This window comes from Pollicipes pollicipes, unplaced genomic scaffold (assembly GCF_011947565.3).
Source record: "Pollicipes pollicipes isolate AB1234 unplaced genomic scaffold, Ppol_2.1 Scaffold_7261;HRSCAF=8764_pilon_pilon_pilon, whole genome shotgun sequence".
Lineage (NCBI taxonomy): Eukaryota > Metazoa > Arthropoda > Thecostraca > Pollicipedomorpha > Pollicipedidae > Pollicipes > Pollicipes pollicipes.
This window is the reverse complement of record NW_023597054.1, coordinates 54,545,507-54,566,983: the sequence shown is the minus strand read 5'-3', so window position 1 is coordinate 54,566,983 and position 21,477 is coordinate 54,545,507. Positions and strand designations below refer to the sequence as shown.

At 58.5% G+C, this 21,477-nt stretch overlaps 1 protein-coding gene across 1 annotated transcript in view; it reads right to left on the bottom strand.

Annotated features, from left to right (window-relative positions):
* The window catches only part of LOC119111627 (Fanconi anemia group J protein homolog), a 64,326-nt gene extending 50,582 nt beyond the window's left edge, over positions 1–13,744 (bottom strand). The window contains exon 1 of the mRNA XM_037235435.1: positions 13,581–13,744. The gene's annotated coding sequence lies outside the window, so the exon portion shown is untranslated. The remainder of the gene's footprint in view (positions 1–13,580) is intronic.
* Between the last annotated feature and the right edge of the window lie 7,733 nt (positions 13,745–21,477).

Below are 21,477 nucleotides of genomic sequence, written 5' to 3'. Positions count from 1 at the left end.
CGGCGGCTGCTGGCGGAGACGGGCGGCGCTCGTCACCGCCAGCCAGCCGCACATGTGGCGCGAGGCGTGTGATGAGGCCGGGAGTGGGTGCCCAACCTGGCCACCACAATACAACAGATAGCCCGGTCGGGTAACCACTGCCCGCTACCCCACCCGTCAGTGACAGGGTCATCACTGCCGGCTACCCCATCTTATCAGTGGCAGGGTCAGCACTGCCAGCTACACCGTCGTGATCGGTGACGGGGTCAGCACAACCGGATGGTTGATCCAGAAACGTCGCTTCAAGTAGGACGCGAATGGCGAGTGGGTTATATCAGAACGAAGATAGTCTTTCGTCAGCAGCCACAGGCCGCCGGGCAGCCCGCTGGGCAGTACGGCAAGTCACTGGTGCAACCACATCTCTGAGATTGGGGGGATAAATCAGGATTTGAGGGGGTCAAACCCTGGAAGCAATATTTTCAAAGGGCAAACGCGAAAAACATACAGTTGACGTAAAATCGGAGGAACAAACTCTATTTTTTTTCGGAAATTAGGGCGGACATGTCTCCCAGTTCCCTGTCAGTGCTATATCCTAGCGGACAGCCAGCCAGGTGGCGCGAACAGCTCACCGGGCAGCAAGGCCGGCTCACCGGGCAGCAAGGGCAGCTTATTGGGCAATACGGGCAGACCGCCTGTGACCGGGAGCGGTCGGTAAATGTCCAGCCATTTAACATTATCTGTGAGGCGAAAGCGGCTCCTAGTGGCCGTCGACACCAGGTGCAGGGAGGCCGCCGTACCCAGGGCTCGCCGCGGCGGCGCATATGGGACGCGGTCCCCGGCCCGGCCCGTCTGAGAGAGAGGTCAGACGGTACGCCAACTTACTCGACACAGGTGCCGGGCCTCGCCGGCTCACTCGGTACCGGTGTCGGGCCTCGCCGGTTCACTCGGCACCGGTGTTGGGCCTCGTCGGCTCACTCGGCACCGGTGCCGGGCCTCGCCGGCTCACTCGGTACCGGTGCCGGGCCTCGCCGGCTCACTCAGCACCGGTGCCGGGACTCGTGGCGCACCGCGCCGTTCCGCGGCCAGCAGCTCGGCGCGGTCGAATACGTATCAGCTGGACAGAACACGCTGACTACGACTGCAGGCCTGATCAGAGAAGAAAGCGCTAGGAGGAGGGACAAACACAGCCCGACTCGCAACCGAGCAGGTGAGACGGCATCTACGCTGCTAGATGCCCCACAGCCCGCCAAACACCGGGCCCGGCACACCGGTACCGAGACCCGGCAGCGCTAGCCAGGGTGGCGCCCACAGAGCCGGCCGGCGTCTGTGTCATGGAATGCGTCGGCGTTGCAGCGAGCGGCGACGGCCGAGGAAACTGCGCACCCCGCCGCGCCACCGCCCGCCGCCACACGACACCACTCATTGTCCGAATTCCCCGCACCTTGTCGCGCCTGTCCACAAAATGCGAAGAATTCGCGACCGCCGGGGCCTTCCCTGCCACTTTCCTCGCCATGACGAGAACACCCGCGGACTGGCGTTCGATGACAAGCAGAGCTGCACGCCGCGAAAACCGCGCGAGAGGGCAGCCTCGGTCACTCCAGACGGCCGCCACGCACCGGGGAACATGGACAAAAATATCGCTCATGGCAAAAACGTGGCGTGCCATCACGCGAACACAGCGGCAGCAGATACCGGGACGCAGGCCGAATGGCAAGGCGCCGCCGGCCGCCCGGTCCGGCCAGCTGCGCGCTGGGCCCGAGCGGTGGCGGGAGCGCCCGTGCCGCGGCCACTTGTCACCCACCGGGCACCGGCCGGCCGGCGCCGCCGCAAAAACGGCGCCGGGCACGTGCAGGGCGTTCGTTGGCCAGCCGACGGCCGGCGGCAGGAGCGGCGGGATCTGATCGCCGGACCGGGTGATGGCCGGCCGACATCGCGAGACGGACGCCAGCCGGCCGGCTGACGCGGAGAACAGCGACAACCCGCGCACAAACTCCACACGCACTCGCCTCACTCACTCACTCACGCACCGCACGCACGCACGCACGCACGCACACACGCACGCACGCACGCGCCACTCACTCACTCACGCACTCACTCACTCACGCACGCACGCACGCACGCACGCACGCACGCACGCACGCACGCACGCACGCACGCGCGCACTCACTCACTCACGCACTCACTCAAGCACGCACGCACGCACGCACGCACGCACGCACGCACTCACTCACTCACTCACTCACTCACTCACTCACTCACTCAACTCACTCACTCACTCACTCACTCACTCACTCACTCACTCGCCCACACACTCACTCGTGCGGCGCCAAACAGCGGCAGTGACGCCGCGACCGTTCAGTCCAGCGACCATGACAGGTCGGGTCAGGTCGTGTCAACGACACCCCGGGCGTCAGACGGCATCGCTGCCGCTGGCGCGTGCCAGAGCGCGTCTCCGGCGGCGCTGGTGGGGCGGCGCCGGGCCGCTGCAGCCCGACATGTGACCCGTGTAACGCTTGATCGAGCCATCTCGCCGGAAGCACGGCCCGTGCGGCCGTACGACCCGGGCCGCCGGCCGGGTCGCGCCGCCGTCTTATCGCACGGTCACGTGGTGCGCCGGCACCGCACCGCCCGCTCATTTGCAGGCCAGCTGCCTTTTTTCGAGCCAGGAGGCGGCAGGGCACTAATGTGGTAAATGACGGTCATAAAAGCAGGCAAAACACTTTCCCTAATTGCCGGAATGCAGTCAACCACGGTGTCGATCCACATGCATACCAATAGCACGCGTCTGTTTCAAGTACACAGCCTAAATGGTGTTTTTATCCGTGAGCACGTCAGTCGGGGTAAAATGAGGAACTGATGTTCATATGTATCGTCCGCGATGGCCACCCAGGCCCAATCAAACGCACAGACATGTTGGTGCTAAGAGTGGAACTTCCATACATACTGGTTTCGAACAGGACGCCTCAGCAATTAAGAGCCGTCTATCCGTGCATATAGATTTGTGCACCAAAACTACAACAAAGTCTTGTACGTAGAGCATCTTGTTTTAGCTCCCGAGCGATACCTCAGTCTGATCCGAGACCAGGCAATGACAGACGTCATTCATCGTTGGACACGGCAACGAGCGTGCGTCCATACCCCCACCACCCGCCACCCCTGCTGACTGCACCCTGTGGGCCCGGCCCGCGTGCAGCGCCCGCCCGCCGCCCCCCCCCCCCCCCCCCCCCCTGTTGACGGCTGGCCAGGCTTCCGTGGCGGCGGCGGCAGGTGAGAGTGGTGCCGATCGGTTTATGGCGGCCATTCGGCGATGGTCCACGCCCGTTACGGGCGGGCCGACGGCCAGCCGGTCGGCACAACAGACACACCGCCCGACGGCGACAGGTCAAACATCGCCAGCGGCTGTACAGGGTCAGACAAACACTGCCCGCGGGGGTACACAGTCAGACAAACACCACTCGCTCGGAAGTACGGGGTTAGACATATACCGCCCGCGGAGATACGGGGTCAAACACCACCCGCTCGGAAATGCAGGACCAAACACCACCCACTCGGAAGTACGGGGTGAGACAAACACTCCCGCGGAGTACGGGGCCAGACAAACACTGCCCGCGGGGGTACACAGTCAGACAAACCCCAACCGCTTGGAAGTACGGGGTCAGACAAATACCGCCCGCGGAGATACAGGGTCAAACACCACCCGCTTGGAAAAGCAGGACCAAACACCACCCACTCGGAAGTACGGGGTTAGACAAACACTGTCCGCGGAGTACGGGGTCAGACGAACACTGCCCGCTCGGAAGTACGGGGTCAGACAAACCCGCCCGCGGAGTACGGGGTCAAACACCAGCCACGGGGCAGCGGTCAAACACCAACCATGGGGGGTAAGTGTCAGACGAATACTGCCGGCGGGAGCAAGTGCCAGACGAATACTGCCGGCGGGAGTAAGTGCCAGACGAGTACTGCCGGCGGGGGTAAGTGCCAGACGAATACTGCCGGCGGGGGTAAGTGCCAGACGAGTACTGCCGGCGGGGGTAAGTGCCAGACGAATACTGCCGGCGGGGGTAAGTGCAGACGAGTGCTGCCGGCGGGGTAAGTGCCAGACGAATACTGCCGGCGGAGTATGGAGTCCGACAGATCCCCGTACGAGATAAACCTAGCACGGGAGGAGTGCGGTGTCACACAAACAAGATACGATGGGGACTGCCGGCACCGGTTCCCTTGGAAGTGGACGCGAACGACCTAGAAGTTATACGATAACCTGGGTTACATGGTCCGCACCTAGATCAAACATATGTTTTGATGGACGGACAGCAACTTGCGTATTTTTCCCTACATTTGACGTCCGTAAACGCTGTCACAGCACTAATAAGAGTATAACTATTGCCCGGCTTTGAGTCGATTCATTAACTGTTAATAATAACGATTATTTACAGTTCATTCTTCTGTTCGTTGTAACGATTCCAGTCACAGACACTGCACTAACTCAAACATATTCCCATTTCTAACATGAATCGAGTCGTCGCTGACTAAATGAAAGTTGGGACCAGCCCGTCAGGTACAATGGCCCCCCAATCCAATTTAGTCCATCACCTCACCACCCAATAACCTAGGAAACGTGCAGTCCTCTGCTCGACATCCGAGACGTTGAGAATGTCGGCGGAGTCCAACGGACAGCCCGGTCAGGTCGGTCCGCGAAAACAGGCTGATCAGAAACTTCTCCAACTGTCAACAAAGTAGTCCGAACAGGGGCCGGTGCCGGGCAGCGGAGTCGTAAGCGACGCAGCAAGTTAGAGGCGGGCACGGGACGGCAGCCGCTGCAGACGCAAGTCAGCTGGAGCGGGTCGGGTGGGACGGCACCCGCTGCAAGACAACCAGCCGACTGGAGCGGTCGGGTGGGGACGGCACCCGCTGCAGACGCCAGCCAGCTGGTGCGGGTCGGGTAGGAGGGCACCTGCTGCAGACACCAGCCGACTGGAGCGGGTCGGGTGGGATGGCACCCGCTGCAGACGCCGGGCCGGCTGGTGCGGGTCGGGTGGGACGGCACCCGCTGCAGACGCCAGCCGGCTGGTGCGGGTCGGGTGGGACGGCACCCGCTGCAGACGCCGGCCGGCTGGTGCGGGTCGGGTGGGACGGCACCCGCTGCAGACGCCAGCCGGCTGGTGCGGGTCGGGTGGGAGGGCACCCGCTGCAGACGCCAGCCGGCTGGTGCGGGTCGGGTGGGACGGCACCCGCTGCAGACGCCAGCCAGCTGGAGCGGGTCGGGTGGGACAGGCCGGCTGGGACAGGCCAGCTGGGACAGGCCGACTGGGACAGGACGGCTGGGGCAGGCCGGCTGGGGCAGGCCGGCTAGGGCAGGCCGGCTAGGGCAGACTGGACGGGGTGGGTCGCCCGGTGGCCAGAGACAGACGTCAGAGTTCGGGAAACGCTGAGAGGGAAGGAGGAGACATCGAGTGGTATACCCTGGCGACGTGGAGACGACCGAGACGGAGATAATGGCTGCCAGCCCACCCAGCCCGGCTAACAAAGGCCCCACGGACTGTACCCCGGCCTCAGTAAGCATCGGGGGGGGGGGGAGGGGGCACAGAGGCCGTCTCGGCGCCGGGTGGCAGGTGCGCGCGCGCCCGGCCCAGTGTCGTCATCGCGTCGCAGAGTCGTCCAGCCGAACATCGCATGGGGTGCAGCCCGCATGATAAATCACCGCGCCGCCACACATCAAAAGGAGCGCCGCCGCGGCCGCCGAAAAAGTCGACGCGCGGCCGCCACCGACATTCCAGCATCCCCGGTGACCTGACACGGGGCCGGACGGGCCTACCCGGAGCGCGATCGGCGAGGTGCACGGTTGGCGAGGCGCACGGAGCCGCACCTCACGCGGCGGCCGGAGTGGCGCGTCGCCCGATACCATCGCCGCACCGCGCGCCGCCGCTGCCGCGTTCGGCCGGCCGGTGCAGCGGCGCGTTTTTCCGGTGGCGTCCGCGCGCCGCCGGATTAGTCGCCGGCCGACCACGCCGCGCTGCCACCGCCGCCGCCCCGTTCGTCGAACCCGGCGCGACGCGGCGAGCGTGGCTGCGGCCCTCGTTGCAAGCGCCGCCGACGCCCGGCGCGGCGCGACGGTCGGCGTCGGCGGAGGTGTCCAATTAACGGGCGTCGGCAGCAGCAGCGAGCGTGAAGCGACCGATAACGTCTCGCTGATGAATGGTGGCCGGGCGCGCGGGGGCGGCGTCGCCGGGCCGGCCCCATGCGGGACGCGCCGCCGGCCCGCTCCCGGTCGCCTGTGCGCGCCACTGACTGCCGGCCGGTCCGCCTCACCCGTCATCTCGCGGACGGACGAGACTCGCCACAGGCAGCGAGGCCAACCAGCCATGCCAGCCCACAGTATTGTTCACGGGGCTGCACGGAGCGCCCAGTATCACGGACACGACGTTCATCGCGAGTCTCCACGGTCCACTGCACGGATCCACAACTCAAATAGCCGACTCAGAGGCGGTCACGAAGCTGCAACATGCCTCAGGGCGTCCCCACCCAGATGACGAACATGCCACGCCGCTGCGGACCCACGACCCATCCCTCTCCTGATGTGGCCAACTCCAGGAGTCATGGTATCACTCAAGGTTGAGTCCCGCCGCCCGAACGGCAACAGCAGCAGCAGCGGGTGACGTGCGACCGACATGACATATGCTGTGTCCAGCCAGCCAGCGTGCTTCACTTGTGCAAGCGACGTGCGAGCTGCGCGTCTGCAGTGAAAACGCTTTGCGCGGGGAAAATCTGTCCAGCAGCGAGCGTGACCCTGTCACCTGTTCACCTGCCTGGCAGGTCGCTCGCCGCACTGAGCCCGCCCCAGCCGTCAGTGTCGGGCCGCGCCCGGCGTCAGCAGCCAGCAGCAGCGCGAATCGCCGCGGCGGACGGCGCGCTCTGCCGCGTGTGTTCAGGCGGTCGGAGGCAGGTGAGCCAGACCGCCACCTGACGGCCGACGGCTGCCGCCGGCCTGCCGAGCTGCCGCCGCCAGCCCACCGCGGCCGTGACGCTCGGGGTGCGAGCCGGTGACCTGGGCCGGCCTCATGCCCCGTGATCCGGGACGGCCGGGCCAGCGGCCCCCAGCGGTGGCGGTAACCGGTCAGCGCCGGTGCATGGACCGCGGTGTCCGGCGTGCGCCGGGCCGCCGGCCGCTGCCCCACCGTTCGGCCGGCACTGCAGCGCGGCGGCCGGTGCAGGACTGGGTCCGCCCGGCCGAGAGCAGCGTCGGCGTCCGAGAGGGCATCATCCGCGGCCCCAGTGACGAGCCATGCCGTGAGGGCTGGCGCCACCGGCGGCTCAGCTGCCACGCCGCGCCGGCTGCTGTCCGCCCCGCGTCCGACAGGCAGCGAGCCGATCGGACCCGGCCGCCGGCGCCACAACGGACGCTGACATGTCGGCCGGCGCGACAGCGCTGACCGCACGACAGCGGCCGCGGCTGGTCATACCGGCCCGCCGCGTCGACAGCCCGGCGGCACCGGGCCCGTGACCAGTGCGGGCCTCTCCCGACCCCACCAGGGACGGCGGCACCGCCGGACAGTCACACCGGACAGCGACAACGCCGGGAGAGACGGACGCTGAGCAGAGGTGTCGGGCCGCCAGCGCCCCTCGAGCACAGGACCTGACACTACTGCGAGAGGGGTCCTGCCCGCTGTTCATATCATAACGTGATTTCCAGCGGCTCGCTGTGACAGCAGCCAGCAGCGCGATCACGCGGCCGGCAGCAATCCTGACCCTACAACCAATCGGCGGGACACGGCTGCTCACCGGCACATCGGTCACGAGACAGACGGCTGCTCACCAGCACATCGGTCACGAGACAGACGGCTGCTCACCAGCACATTGGTCACGAGGCAGACGGCTGCTCACCAGCACATCGGTCACGAGACAGACGGCTGCTCACCAGCACATCGGTCACGAGACAGACGGCTGCTCACCAGCACATCGGTCACGAGACAGACGGCTGCTCACCAGCACATCGGTCACGAGACAGACGGCTGCTCACCAGCACATCGGTCACGAGACAGACGGCTGCTCACCACCACATCGGTCACGAGACAGACGGCTGCTCACCAGCACATCGGTCACGAGACTGGGTGATCGGCTCCCGCAGCGGGGCACCGCCGCTCAGGCTGCCGTCACAGCAGCGCGTCCTGCTGACTGTGACGCGTGTCCTGGCCCACAGCGGGACCCAGCGCGCTCGCGCTGTACCGGGGATGGCTCTCTGCGAGGCGGCGCGCCGCCGCTCGTACCGGTGCCGCTGCGTTCGGCCGTTCACAGCGGCACCGCACGCGGCAGAAGTCCGGTCGCAGCTGTCCAAGAGCGCTGTACAGACGACCGACGAAACGGTAAGCAGTTGCCGTGGCTGTACTGGCGCGTGAACCCAATGAGCTGAATCCGAGTCGTTCTTAGCCTGCGTTGTTCCTTGGCAGGGAAGAGCAGCGAACAAGCGCTCACTGACGTAGTACGGAACTGTGGCTAGATATGACTGCGACTTGTATTTTTACGATTACGAAATGATACGGACAGACATGAAATGTGTAAGTAAAACTCAGGCTACAGGCACGAGCGCTACATATGACACATTTGGTTGCCATTGCAGATTACGGCACATTGAAACTCCGAACTCAACAAGCAAACGTCGCGCTAAAACACAAGAAATAGATCACGCGACCAAAAAATTCAATCATAAATGGAAGTCCGCAGCGCCTATCAGTCGGTCTTATCCAGGCCAGACCTGTTACAATCCTCACCTACACCGGCGCGTGCTGGCACACACTTGCCAACAGGCAACGTGCTGTGCAAACAGTGCAGAGACCGTGTCCTTCATGCACAAAAGTACCGGCTCAGACAATGAGTTCACTTCCTCAGAACGGCATGCATTAGCCCGATCGTCGATCTGATAGCTGGCCCGACAGGAGCGCTGCGCACGCCGGCGCACTGCACAGCACGGCGCCTCGAGGCGGCCGATTCGCAGCGACGAGCCACGTCATTTTCATTATCTCATTACGGCCGGCCGGCCGATCATATCTCGCCGAACAAAACCGGCGTTTGGCGACGCGCTGCCTTTCTTCCCCGGCGCAAACAGCGTCAACAAATCACCCGTCACGGCCGGCGGGTGCGACGGCGGTGGCGCGCTTTAATTGGCGCCGATCGCTGACGCACAACAGCTCGCGTCCGCGGCGGACAGCGCGGCGGACGCGCCGAGCGGACCACGGCAGCGCCTGAATCATGCTGCCCACTGCGCCGGCGGGTAGCCGGCACCCCCGGCCTCAGGGTAGCAAGCAGCAGGGGCAGCAGGGGTGAGGGACACCTCGGAGCTCAAACACCGGCAGCGGGGTGAGGGATACCTCGGAGCTCAGGGAGCAGCAGCAGCAGGTGTGAGGGGTACCTCGGGGCTCAGGGAGCACCAGCAACAGGGCGTGAGGGGCACCTCAGGGGCTCAGGGAGCACCAGCAGCAGGTGTGAAGGGCAACCTCGGGGCTCAGGAGCACCAGCAACAGGCGTGAGGGGCACCTCGGGGCTCAGGGAGCACCAGCAACAGGTGTGAGGGGCACCTCGGGGCTCAGGGAGCACCAGCAGCAGGTGAGGGCACCGGGGCTCAGGAGCACCAGCAGCAGGTGTGAGGGGCACCTCGGGGCTCAGGGAGCACCAGCAGCAGGTGTGAGGGGCACCTCGGGGCTCAGGGAGCACCAGCAGCAGGTGTGAGGGGCACCTCGGGGCTCAGGGGCACCAGCAGCAGGTGAGGGGCACCTCGGGGCTCAGGGAGCACCAGCAGCAGGTGTGAGGGGCACCTCGGGGCTCAGAGGGCACCAGCAGCAGACGAGAGGAGCACCTCGGGGCTCAGGGAGCACCAGCAGCAGATGAGCGGAGCACCTCGGGGCTCAGGGAGCACCAGCAGCAGGTGTCAGGGGCACCTCGGGGGCTCAGGGAGCACCAGCAGCAGGACATGGCCAGTTCCGTGCTGGGACGTTCAGACCAGCGCCAGCCTTCCGATGCCCGGCTGGCCATGCAGCCAGGGCGGGACAGGCCCGGCCATTCTCAGACGATGAGTGGGTTCAGACAAGAGACCCACTCAGAGCCGCACCTAGGCCGATGGTAGCCGCAGTAAGGCTGACGCAGGCCAGAGTCCATAGGCCTGATAGTCACCGGCCGTGACCGGCCGTGACCGGCGGTAACCGGCGGTGACTGAAGGTAGCCGGAGGTGGCGGCGCCAGACCGCTGGCGGGCCTTCACCCCAGTGGGGGCTGACGTCGGCGGCGGGGTGGCGCAGGAAGCCCGGGCACGATACGATCGAGCGACAATACCGCCGCGCCGTGAGCGGCGCGAGGCGTGCAGCGGCGCGCCCTGCAGCGTGCAGCGCCGCGCCGCCGCGCTCGTTAGCGCCGGCCGGCCACGCACCGATCTGGCCGCCGGACAGCACGGGGCAACACCCGACACGCCACGGAGCCGACCGCAAGATAATGCAGGACAACACATGGCCTGGAGTTGACCTCCAGATAATGCCAGATATCGCACGGAACTGACTACCGGCCACTGCCGGACGCGGCATGGGGCTGACCCCAGGCTTCTGCTGGACACCGCATGGGGCTGACCCCAAGACACTGCCCGACGCGGCATGGAGCTGACCCCAGGACACTGCCGGACGCGGCATGAAGCTGACCCCAGGACACTGCTGGACGCGGCATGGAGTTGAACCCATGACACTACCGGACACGGCATGGAGCTAACCCCAGGCTTCTGCTGGACATCGCATGGAGCTGACCCCAGGACACTGCCGGACGCGGCATGGGGCTGATCCCAGGACATTGCTGGACGCGGCATGGGACTAACCCCAGGACACTGCTGGACACGGCATGGAGCTGAACTCCGTACACATGTCTCTGCTGCTGAGCAAGAGCTCTTTAAGCGTCGCCAAGAAGGGACAACACCCGACGGCGGGGCGCCCGGCCGGCCGAAAGGTCCGCGGTCCGACAGACGCCGGAGAGGTCCGCGGCCCGACAGCCGCCGGAGAGGCCGACGGCCGCCAGGGACGCAGCTGGGTTGCGAGGGTCGTCGGCAATCTCGCCGGACATAAACCGGCACCAAAGCGCCACCGGACCAGCAGCTCCCCCCCCCCTCCCCCCCCCCCCCCCAGTGCAGTTCACCTTGATGTTATGCCCACGCGCTGATTCTGATCTCGCGTACGGCTGATGCATCCAGTCGGCGACATTTGTGGTCGATTCCAGGAGTCGTTAGCTTCCCGCGAGGCTTGACAACACTCGCCGGCTTTACATCAACTGGTCACTTCCAGCAAAAGCCAATTCGACTGACCGTGATCGCCCGGCCCGGCGCACTGGTGAATTTAAGGCGGGATAACGAGGCTCAGTCTGCTCTCACAAGGTCACAAAAATGAAAGAATTAAGCCCTCTTCCCTGCGCACGCTCTCCAAGTGATTGGCGCGGCAATGACAATGGAAATGACACCTTGCCCCTCTCCTCCCCTCCCCGTCTCCCATCGAGAGCTGATCATGAACCCACTCCCATTCAAATGTGTGTATTACGAGAAGCTGTAAAGAGCCTACACAGCATGCACGTAGTCTCAATTGTCATCAACATTTTAACTATGGCGACTTGTCACGCCGAATTATTGCAAGAACCTGTGACAGGCTGCAGCTCAACAAGTCATTATGAGGACTCAGTAACCTTTGACATACGCAGCATGACATGTCAATGCTGTGCACATTGATTATTGGTCAGAAGGCATGCAGAGGCCTGCTATGAGAGTGTCACTACCACCCGTCAGTAGCACTGATACCTGACAGCCAACTAGTGGTCAAATCAACACTGATGCCCAGTGGAGGGACCCATGAATTAGCCAGGAACATTAAAACAATGAGATCGCTGTTGCTGCCAGGGGGCAGTTGTTCCCTAAGTTTGCCATTCAGTAGAAACAACTTTGGCCTCAACTTCTATAATTTCTTTGTTAATGCTTTCACAGAAAATGTCAAGCAAGGTACAATAGCTGCCATCACCATCAATGATTTGTGGTGTTCCCCTGTAGTTTACCTGCACTCTGAAGAGCTTCACTCCCACAAACATTCAATGCTGCAATTTGTTGGACAATTTATAATTGTCCATTTATCCAGCATTCATAGCTTTCTAATCTGTTTATGTTGAGCTCAAATGCCATGGCGATATGAAAGCAGGCTGGGCAAAGTTATTTGCAAAGACAAAATAATGTATTTATGTTCTGATTTGGCCTTCACATCCTTGTCAGGGTCACAATCTGCCATCAACGTCATCAATGCTGTTAGGGTTGCTTGAACATTCATCTTGGCATCACCAAGCTTTCCAAGCCTTTAAGCATACAGCATTCATTTGACCCAGAAGCCTAGTATCCCGTTTCCTATCTGCATAAAGGAGTTTACCTACTAAGGAATTGAAACAATTTAAGCCAACATTAAATGCACTCTACACATATTACACAAATCACAGATCATTCACAGTGAAAAATGTATTGGGAAGGATGCTTTATTTTACATGTGTTTAACCTTGGCAATTAGCACCATGGCACTACTCCATTCTCAAAACATGTACAAAAACAAAATGATATGAATCACCACTTGCATAACTCATCAGACATAACTTGCTTGCTAGGTATTCAAAATAGAAATGTCAGAGGCTGCACAAAAATGGATTACAAGCAGATCCAGCAACAATAATTTGTCTGCACTCATTGATAAATATAGGACCAGGTTAAGGATGCTTGGGAAGCTTGATGCTGCATAACTGGAGTGCAATATATCTTCCAAAAGAAACATTTAGGTTGTGATATCTCAATTAAAACTAGAGAGCATCAAAATTTTGTGTGTTTAGAGCACCATAGCTTCAGCACTAACCAGACCTGCCTCTCTCAAGCCTAAGCCTTACAAGGAGCCTGACCCAAAAGCTGTGGGTCTTGGCCAATAAAATTTGGAATCTTACTTATGAATAGGCGATGCAGCAATTACAAGTGATAGTGTGGAAACAGAGACAGAGGCAGGAGCCAGCAGCCTTTCACTAGCCTTTTAAAACCCATTACTTGCCTCCAAGTTTGGCTGATAGAGAAAACACCAATGTTTTGACTTGCCTCTAGAAAGATGGCTTATCAGAGGACTTATCTGTTAAATAAGCATACATGAACTGATCACACAAGGGACATATCAGGATTTATTTATCAGTGGAATACTACTAAAACATTTCATTGGCCAACACTTCTAACACCACAGGCACACAAAAGCTCTTGCATGTTGTGTATCAATGTGGTGTGTTTTTGTTGGACCACTTCTATCTTAATTTCACAATTGTGAACAATTACTGGCAAATGCATAACATTACAATTTTTATAGTGTGGGCATGTTGGTCTGGTGTCTCTTGTACCTGCTTCATGAGGGTCATGCCCAAGTTTTTAAGCAAATGCTAAGTTCAATAAAAACATCACCTGTCCATAAACTCCTAGATGTGCATAAAAGTAAAACATTACAGATTGCATAGAAAGTTGCATAGCTGGATGAGTGGAGCTCCACATTCCACGAAGTGATGAGCGATGAAACGTAAGCATTCAGGACTAACCTAGAGTAAAAGAAAGCAGCGTTTTCAATCTCAACGGCTCAAGCTCTCGAACTGATGATCCACCAATATGCATGAACATGAACATCGACATGCGTCAATGCATTCCTTATCACTCATGCACTTCCCGCCGTTGTATCCACAAATCGAAATTTGGGCGCCATAAACCAAGCAAATCAAAGTCAAGAGCTTTTGTGGTAAACCGTCTAGCTATTCCTTTATGTCGAGGTAGATCATTGTGCTTGTGGGATTGTCTTCAAAATATCGAATTATTCGCAACAAATATTTTACACCATTTCCAATATTTTGATGGCACGCCCAACACAAAGCGAAGGGAACAGCTGGTAGGAAGAGCGCGCACTTTTTCCTCCGCTTTGAATCCCCAACCCTGCGCTCAATGCGGAAGCCCCCATCCGGTAGTTGCGGGCAGAAGCACGCAGAGGTGGCGCCAAGGTTTTATTGGTGGAGGGGTCCGGAGCTCAGTGAGCACCCTTCACACCAATTTTAAATTTTCTGTCGGGAACCCTCAATGGTGAAAAGAAAATCTGGCTTTGAGCACCGGGCACTGAGCACAAATGCGCCGGGCACGCGGTCCACTCCATTGATGGCGACCCTGAAGTACACAGAACATACGTTTAGGAAAGGTTCGTGTGGCAGTGTTTCGTAGGATAAGGCTCCAGGGGTGCAGCCAGAGTCTTGGGAAGGGGGCACTGGGTTTGGGGGCCCTGCGCGTTGATCAGGGGTCCCTGGGTCGATAAAGGCCTGTTGTCGGTCAGACGCCACCAGTAACGCACAGTCTGCTCCGTGGTGGCATGAGCCTGAGGGCCCATTTCCCAAGCAGAGGCAGAGTTGGAGCCAGCGATTTACATTGGTACGGGCCCAAAAGCGCCTAATAGGGAGGGGCCTGTGCTGGCAATGGTCCCCAAGTCGGCCAAAGGAGGTGTTCGAAAAGTTCCGAAGGGTCTGTAGAGCCCACTGGGTCCGACGATCGAGGGCTCGATTGGAGGGCTTAAGAGTACAAAGGGCTGGGCGAAGTCTTATTCAGGGGCTCCAGCCTGCGGGAATGAGCCCTCTAGCCCCGACAGTCAGAGGGCCCTTTGCGCCGATCAGGGACACCCTGAGTCGATATGGGTGTATATATCGGTCAGACACCACCAGTATCGCACAGTCTGCTCCGTATCGGTATGGTCCTGAGGGCACACTTCCCGATCAGCTACAAAGCCGGGGCTAGCAATTTACACTGGCCGATGCCCCTGTAGCTGTCCAGGCCCACAGCGCCCAACAGAGGATCATGTTCTTGCTATGGGTTCCGAGCCGACCAAGAGCAGTGTTCGATGAGGCTCAAAGAGCGGCCCGGGTAGCGCGACGGAACCGACTTTCGAAGACACTGTTGGATGCATAACGGCCCGGAGGACTGGCTGCCGGTCACATAAGGAATTGTGGCCTGTAGGGCCGTGACATGAAATATCAGCCAGAGGTCCTCTTGGACCGTTTGAAGACCCCCTGAGACAATGCGGGTGTCTCAGGCGGCCACAGACACCGAACAGTTGTCTCACTGTCTGTCTGAACAATGGGGGTCGATCTCCCAAGTATGAACAAGACAGGGGGCCCATTATTTGCATTGGTCTGGGTTCCTGAAACAGTGGTTGGGGCCCTGTGTCGGTCAAGAGTCCACAGTGTCTAACAGGGGTCACGTCTCGGCTTGTGGCCCCTAGTCGGTCACGTGTTTTGTTTAACGATGTCCGAAGAGGGACCGGAGGGCCCTTCGGAACCAATGATCAGAGACCCGATTGGACTCGAGCCAGGCCCTTCACCCGTACTGTCGTGACCAGAGAGGAAACGGCGTACAGAGGGATTCTTTAAGGTCCTGCGTATTAAGGACCTCTATCCCGATAAGACAGGGCCTCGACACGGAGCCAAACATTCGGATCCATGCCCGCGGAGTCTTTCAGATCCCATTTCCCAAGCTGGAAAGAGGCTGAGGCCCGCGAGTTTTACCGGTCGGGGCCACTGCAACAATGCTGAGCTCCAACATCGGTCAGCGGCCCAAAGTATTTAGTAGGGCATCCTGTGTCAACAAGAGGCCCCGAGCCGGTCAGAGGAAGATTTGCTCAAAAGGGATGGGAACGGGACCCCGAATGACAGAGGTTCTTTTGCGCTCGTCGCGGCCCATTGGCAATCAAAGGAAACATAAGATCTTATGATGACTGCTCGCATTAATGCAATGGAAGGTTTTTTGTGCTAGTCCGGGCCCCCAGTACCGAACGATGAGCCCGGTAACCCAATTCCAGCATGGGCCGTTAAGCGGAACCGGAGTCTACGTGTCAATCCTTGAAACATCTGCGGTGATGAGGGATGCTGTTGCGTTAGTGAGGGTTCCTGCGTCGATCCGGGATCAACTGCGGAGGTCAGAAGGCCTCCCGCCTAAGAGGCCAATGTCATATGATGTGTCCCTCTAATGGCCTCTGGATCGGCCAGGGGATTCCTCCCCGTGTCTCCAGAATAACAGCTGGAAGACACCCGTGTTGCGACGGGATGGCCCTTCAACCCTTGTCGGTGGACACTAATGTGCCGTCTAGTGTTCTACTCAAAAGGGTCCCTTTCCAGGAGATAAATAGGTGCCTCATTAGTGCTGAACAAAGTGGGTCGAAATGAATTAACAAATGAACAAGGTCATCCCACGTTTGCCTGATAACGAACTTTTTGCAGAATCGACTGGTGAAACAATTATCAAAATATTTGAGCCTACGTGCTCGCAGTCTTGGAAGCAAGGACAGCGATGGCCTGGACTGCGATTTTCGTGAAACCGAACGGTGTTGGCTTCCGCGAGCAAAGCCGGGTGACGGATGCCGTGAGCGAGAGCGACCGTACTGGAATAATGCTCCGAATGTCTTAGAAAATGAATTCGTACCGTTCAATGATAAGGCTGGGCAGATCTTTTTCAACTTTCATGCTGTCCTCTGGACGGATTGATAGCTACAGCAACGTGAAGACCAGAGATTCTGGCTTCACTCCTTTAGCCTTACCACCAGACTCTAGCACCACTTTGCGGTGTTGTGGAGGTCATTTCATCCATTTCATCAATCCAAAAATTGCACCGGCGAAATATACGGCTGGCTTCCTTGTAAATATATGGTTTGATTTCCTAGTGCCCAAAGATGCTTTTTGCAAATGCATCATTTTCGTCACTCTTTGGCCACGTCTTAGTGTTAGCCGCGGGGCCGACGCTGCAAGGTCTATGGAGACTACAACGTCTGACATCAAGGTTTTTTGCTAAGGTTTGGTAGCGCGCATGCTCAAAACTACGTTACAGAATTGGTTTCACTAATCAACGGACCAAATGTCGAAGATTTTCGGACAAACATGGCTTGGCCATGTTAATACAAATTGTTGACCAATTTCGACCTACCTTCGCAGGGTCCGTGATATATCTGTACGGTCCAGATAAACATTCTGGCAAAGGTACTGAGGCCTGTCGCTTTAGAAAGACTTCACTGAACCATTAAAAAATGAAGAGTGGCGATTATTTATTGCATGCATACGTTTAACGCATAATTTCTTCACATGATTGACAACAAAATTCAGACATAATTTATCTCGCGGTAGCTTCTGGCTTTGATATCAGTTATAGGGAATAAAAGCGTAAAGCATCAAAGAAAAGCATCTCTCATTAATAAATTGGTTATATTCAGCGATATTTGGGTTGGAGGCTTGTGCTATCAGGGGCTCTTTGGCAACGCTGTGTCCCTCCCTTGAAAAGGCTCTGGCTGCGCGCTTGGTTCAGAGGATATCTTCAAATTTGGGGGGGGGGGGGTGCAATAGCCAAGTGGTAGATGCCTTTGGCTCCCACGTGAGGTCCGAGCTCAAACTCCGGCAGTGCCTTGCCTCCAGGAAGTTAATATGGCCTCTTTGGTAGCACTGGTGATCCATAAAATGGTGCGCGACGACGTGAGCTGCGTCCATTTTTTTGTACATACTGTGATATTTACTGGCTAAATAATGGCCTCAGTCTGGCCTTTAAAAATCACAAGTTAATTATAAAAGCTTTCAGCTGCATTTTTCGCGGCACGCGGTCGCTCTAGCGGGCCTGGCGTTAGCTGCAGAGGGCCAAGGTCGTTCGGTTTCGACGGAAAGCTGCAATGCCGGCCATTGGTGTTCTTGCTCGTAAAGATCGCGAGCGCGCGCGCCCAAACCTATTCGATATGGTTTGGCTCAATATTCGATTCTAAAAATGATGAACGTAATCGGGTAAACATTGTCTGAGCATGTCAATACAGATATGTTTTCCCCGTTCTGACCCACCGTTTTAAACGCTAAAGGGGCGCCTTACCTTTCTCGGGTCAAGGATCTCTGGGTAGGACACTAAAGGGCACATTTTGAGATCAGGGCTGGCGGGCCTTTCGTCTAAGCCCGGGTTGTCCACAAGCTGTCGTGCTGGGAACTCATGGACCGGGGCCCCTGGTTTATGCGGCGGCACTTATAAGGATGCATCATGCATCGTCATCGGTCCGGCCCTTTCTGACGTGGGAGGCCCTCTGACCCGGTATATTGGCTTTGAATTGACGTCGGGCCCTCGTTGACGCAAAGATCCAGTTTGCTTTTTCCACTGGATCATATGATGGCTTCGTGCTAAAATTTAAGTTTTTTACCAAAATGCGCAAAAATTGCCACAAAAGCAGTTTATGCCGCCTCCCAATATCATCTAACAAAATGTCATCAAATTCAAGCAAGCTGGCAACGATAGAGCACCTCGTCATTTCCTATTCATCTGAAATATTGGGTTTACCATCTTATCTAATGCTCAGCCCGGTTCCGTTTATTTTGCTTTGCTCTGTCCCGTCCTGCCCTATCTCGTCTCTGCCCTGTCTTGTCTTGTTCAGGCTTGTCTTGTCCCGGCCTACCTACCCTGTCGTGTTCTCTCCTTTTACGCTGTCTCTTGATCTGTCCTGCATTGTTAGGCCTTCCCCGTAGTGTTTTTTTTGTTGTAGTCTTTGTAGCCTTCCCCTTCCCCTTCCTGTTCTGTCCAGTCCTGTGGTGTCCTGTCCTGTTCCCTTCTATTCTACCCTGTTCTATCCCGTTTTCCCTGGTCTATTCTACCTTGTCCTTGCTGTCTATCCGGTCCGGTCGGGTCCAGTCGGCTCCGTTCCGGTCCAGTCCTGCCCAGGCCACATATGACCCCGGTTTGGTCCGGTCGTTACGGACCCGTCCTGTCAGGGGTGTAGCTTCCTGTCCAGTCAGGAGGGTACTTCAGACCCCCGCCCTGCCCAACTTTGAGAAGAAAGTATGCTAAATCAACGGAAAAAGTTTGATGGCGAAATTTGGGGAAGAGTGCTCCATCTTTCACTGCTCAGTCCCTCCCTCGCCCTCAACTCATTTTGCGAAACCAAATCCCTGTGCCCTGTCCTGTTCCGTTTAATATCACCGTCTGCACCTTCCAACAGAAAGGGTGCGTTCGAAGTTTCGGGTCGTTATCGTATAATAATAATCACTCAAGCACCTGAGACAACTGCTATGGGTCTTTTTCAGAACTTCGTGCCTTCGTACATTACAAACATGAATTAATATCCTCACACTCCTTGCAGTGTTGAGAGCCCCCTTTAAGAGCTCCCCTCCAGCCAGTGAGGGGAGCATTGAGAACAAACAAACACACGTTGAATGGCTGCAATGTTCGGGCGAGTTCAGCAATGCCAGCAGCACGTGGCGATCGGCTGATGATGAGTCACACGCTCTAGGATATACACTGACATGCCTGCGCCTCACATCCATCGGTCTTACCGGGCGCTCCTCTCCTGCACCGTCCCCGCGCTGCAAATGGGCCAGAAAATCATGAGCCTCCAATGTTCCTTCTGCATGAGTTGGCTCAGGAGCCGAGCCATTAGCTGTCGACTGCTCTCGGGCTGTTGCGTCGGGCCCGGCCGCCAGTCGGTGAGGCCTCCGGTCCGCAGCGCACACCCCCTGACCTAACGTAAAGCGGTCTGGCGCCGAAATGTCAGCGCTTGGGCTGTCATGGAATGAGCCAACGATCACGAACAGTCTGGGAACCGGCAATCGACATCTGTGCTTGGGGAAGGGGTGTCGGGAGTATGTGCTCTCTTATCAATTTTTTGCTTGCGGTGATGGACATGTGAATAAATGTTGACACTGAAAAATTGACGCGGACGGGCAAAAATACGTATATTGAGATGCAGAGATGCAATGTTTTTACACAACATGCAGTATATGTGGGGCCCTGTGGTGCGCTAACCCTTGTTTTTAAATAACGAATTGTAAGCTGTGCCTACCTCGGATTGCCGAAATCCTGCTTGCGTCTCTAACCAAAAGTGAACGTTGTCGCTGGCAATCGCGGATCAAAGGGGCGGGGGTTGATGGTTCCGGGATTTCTGCGTGATGTAGCTAACGGGTCCTCCAGTAATGAGCCCCGTCGTCTTCAAGCACCGCCGCCACATTCAGCTCCCACCTTCAGCTGCTGCCGCCTTCAGCCGAGCTGTGCACAACATAGGTTCGGTAGGGGCATAAATTTCCGTCAGTCCAATCAGAACCGACTACAATCGTCACACGTCCGTTCTGACCTTTCACCATACCTTGAGTTTTCGACAGGGCCCAATCCCAGACCGCCCTGTGCGTTCAGCCTACGTCCTGCAGTCCCGGCTCGTGAGTTCGGCCTGCGTCCTGCAGTTCCGACTCGTCATGAGTTCGGCCTGCGTCCTGCAGTTCCGGCTCGCCGTGAGTTCAGCCTGTGTCCTACAGTCCCGGTTCGCCGTGAGTTCAGCCTGCGTCCTGCATCCCCGGCTCGCCGTGAGTTCGCCTGTGTCCTACATCCCGGTTCGCCGTGAGTTCAGCCTGCGTCCTGCAGTCCCGGCTCGCCGTGAGTTCGCCTGCGTCCTGCTCCGGCTCGCCGTGAGTTCAGCCTGCGTCCTGCAGTCCCGGCTCGCCGTGAGTTCAGCCTGCGTCCTGCAGTCCCGGCCCGCCTGAGTTCAACCTGCGTCCTGCAGTCCGGCTCGCCGTGAGTTCAGCCTGCGTCCTGCAGTCCCGGCTCGCCGTGAGTTCAGCCTGCGTCCTGCAGTCCCGCTCGCCGTGAGTTCAGCCTGCGTCCTGCAGTCCCGGCTCGCCATGCAGCACGTCGCCGTCGCCGGCGCTGACCGCGCGCCGCCTCCGGCCCATTTGCCTGCCTGCGTAACACGATCGGGCCGGCCTTTGAGTGGCGCGCTGTGGGCGGACGCGGCGCGCGGCGAACCCTTGCTTTCAGCGGCGACGGCGGCGCCCGGTGGCCGGTAATGGCGCAGGGACACGGCCTAACCCGATTACCAGCGCCGCTGACGGATGGGTCGCGTCGCCGACAGACGCGGCGCGCCGCTGGACCGCGCGCCGACGCAATTCTGTCCACTGCATTGAGCAAATCTGCCGGCGGGTGGACGCGATCGGAGGGCCGCCCGCCTCTTTGTTTACGCGAATCGCCGGAGCCGCCGGCTGGGACGGGGCCCGCCGTCCGGCGACGCGGCGCTGTCATCATTCCGCAGTAAATCGTCCTTACGCGCACGGATTGGATCACACGCTCGGCCAAACGCCATACATTATGCATATTGAAATTAATGCAGAACACGTCGGAGTTCATGTGTCTGCGTCAAGTGTTTTGAACCCGCCGATGCACTCTGCAGAATGGCATGCTAAGTTACTGGCGATTGATAGGATGCACACTAGACTTCAGGGCATCCGCGTGTGTCACCAGTGAAATGAAATCGAAAACTCGATGAAGTTTTGGATGACATTTTCTACTCACATGTAGTCGAAGTGGCGTTGCCTAGGCCCGCACCTTGGTTACACAGTGCATTTTGCTTGTCGGTCTTCATGAACATTCAGCCTCATTTGCTCATTTGCACGTTCGCGTTCGACTCTATGCTCT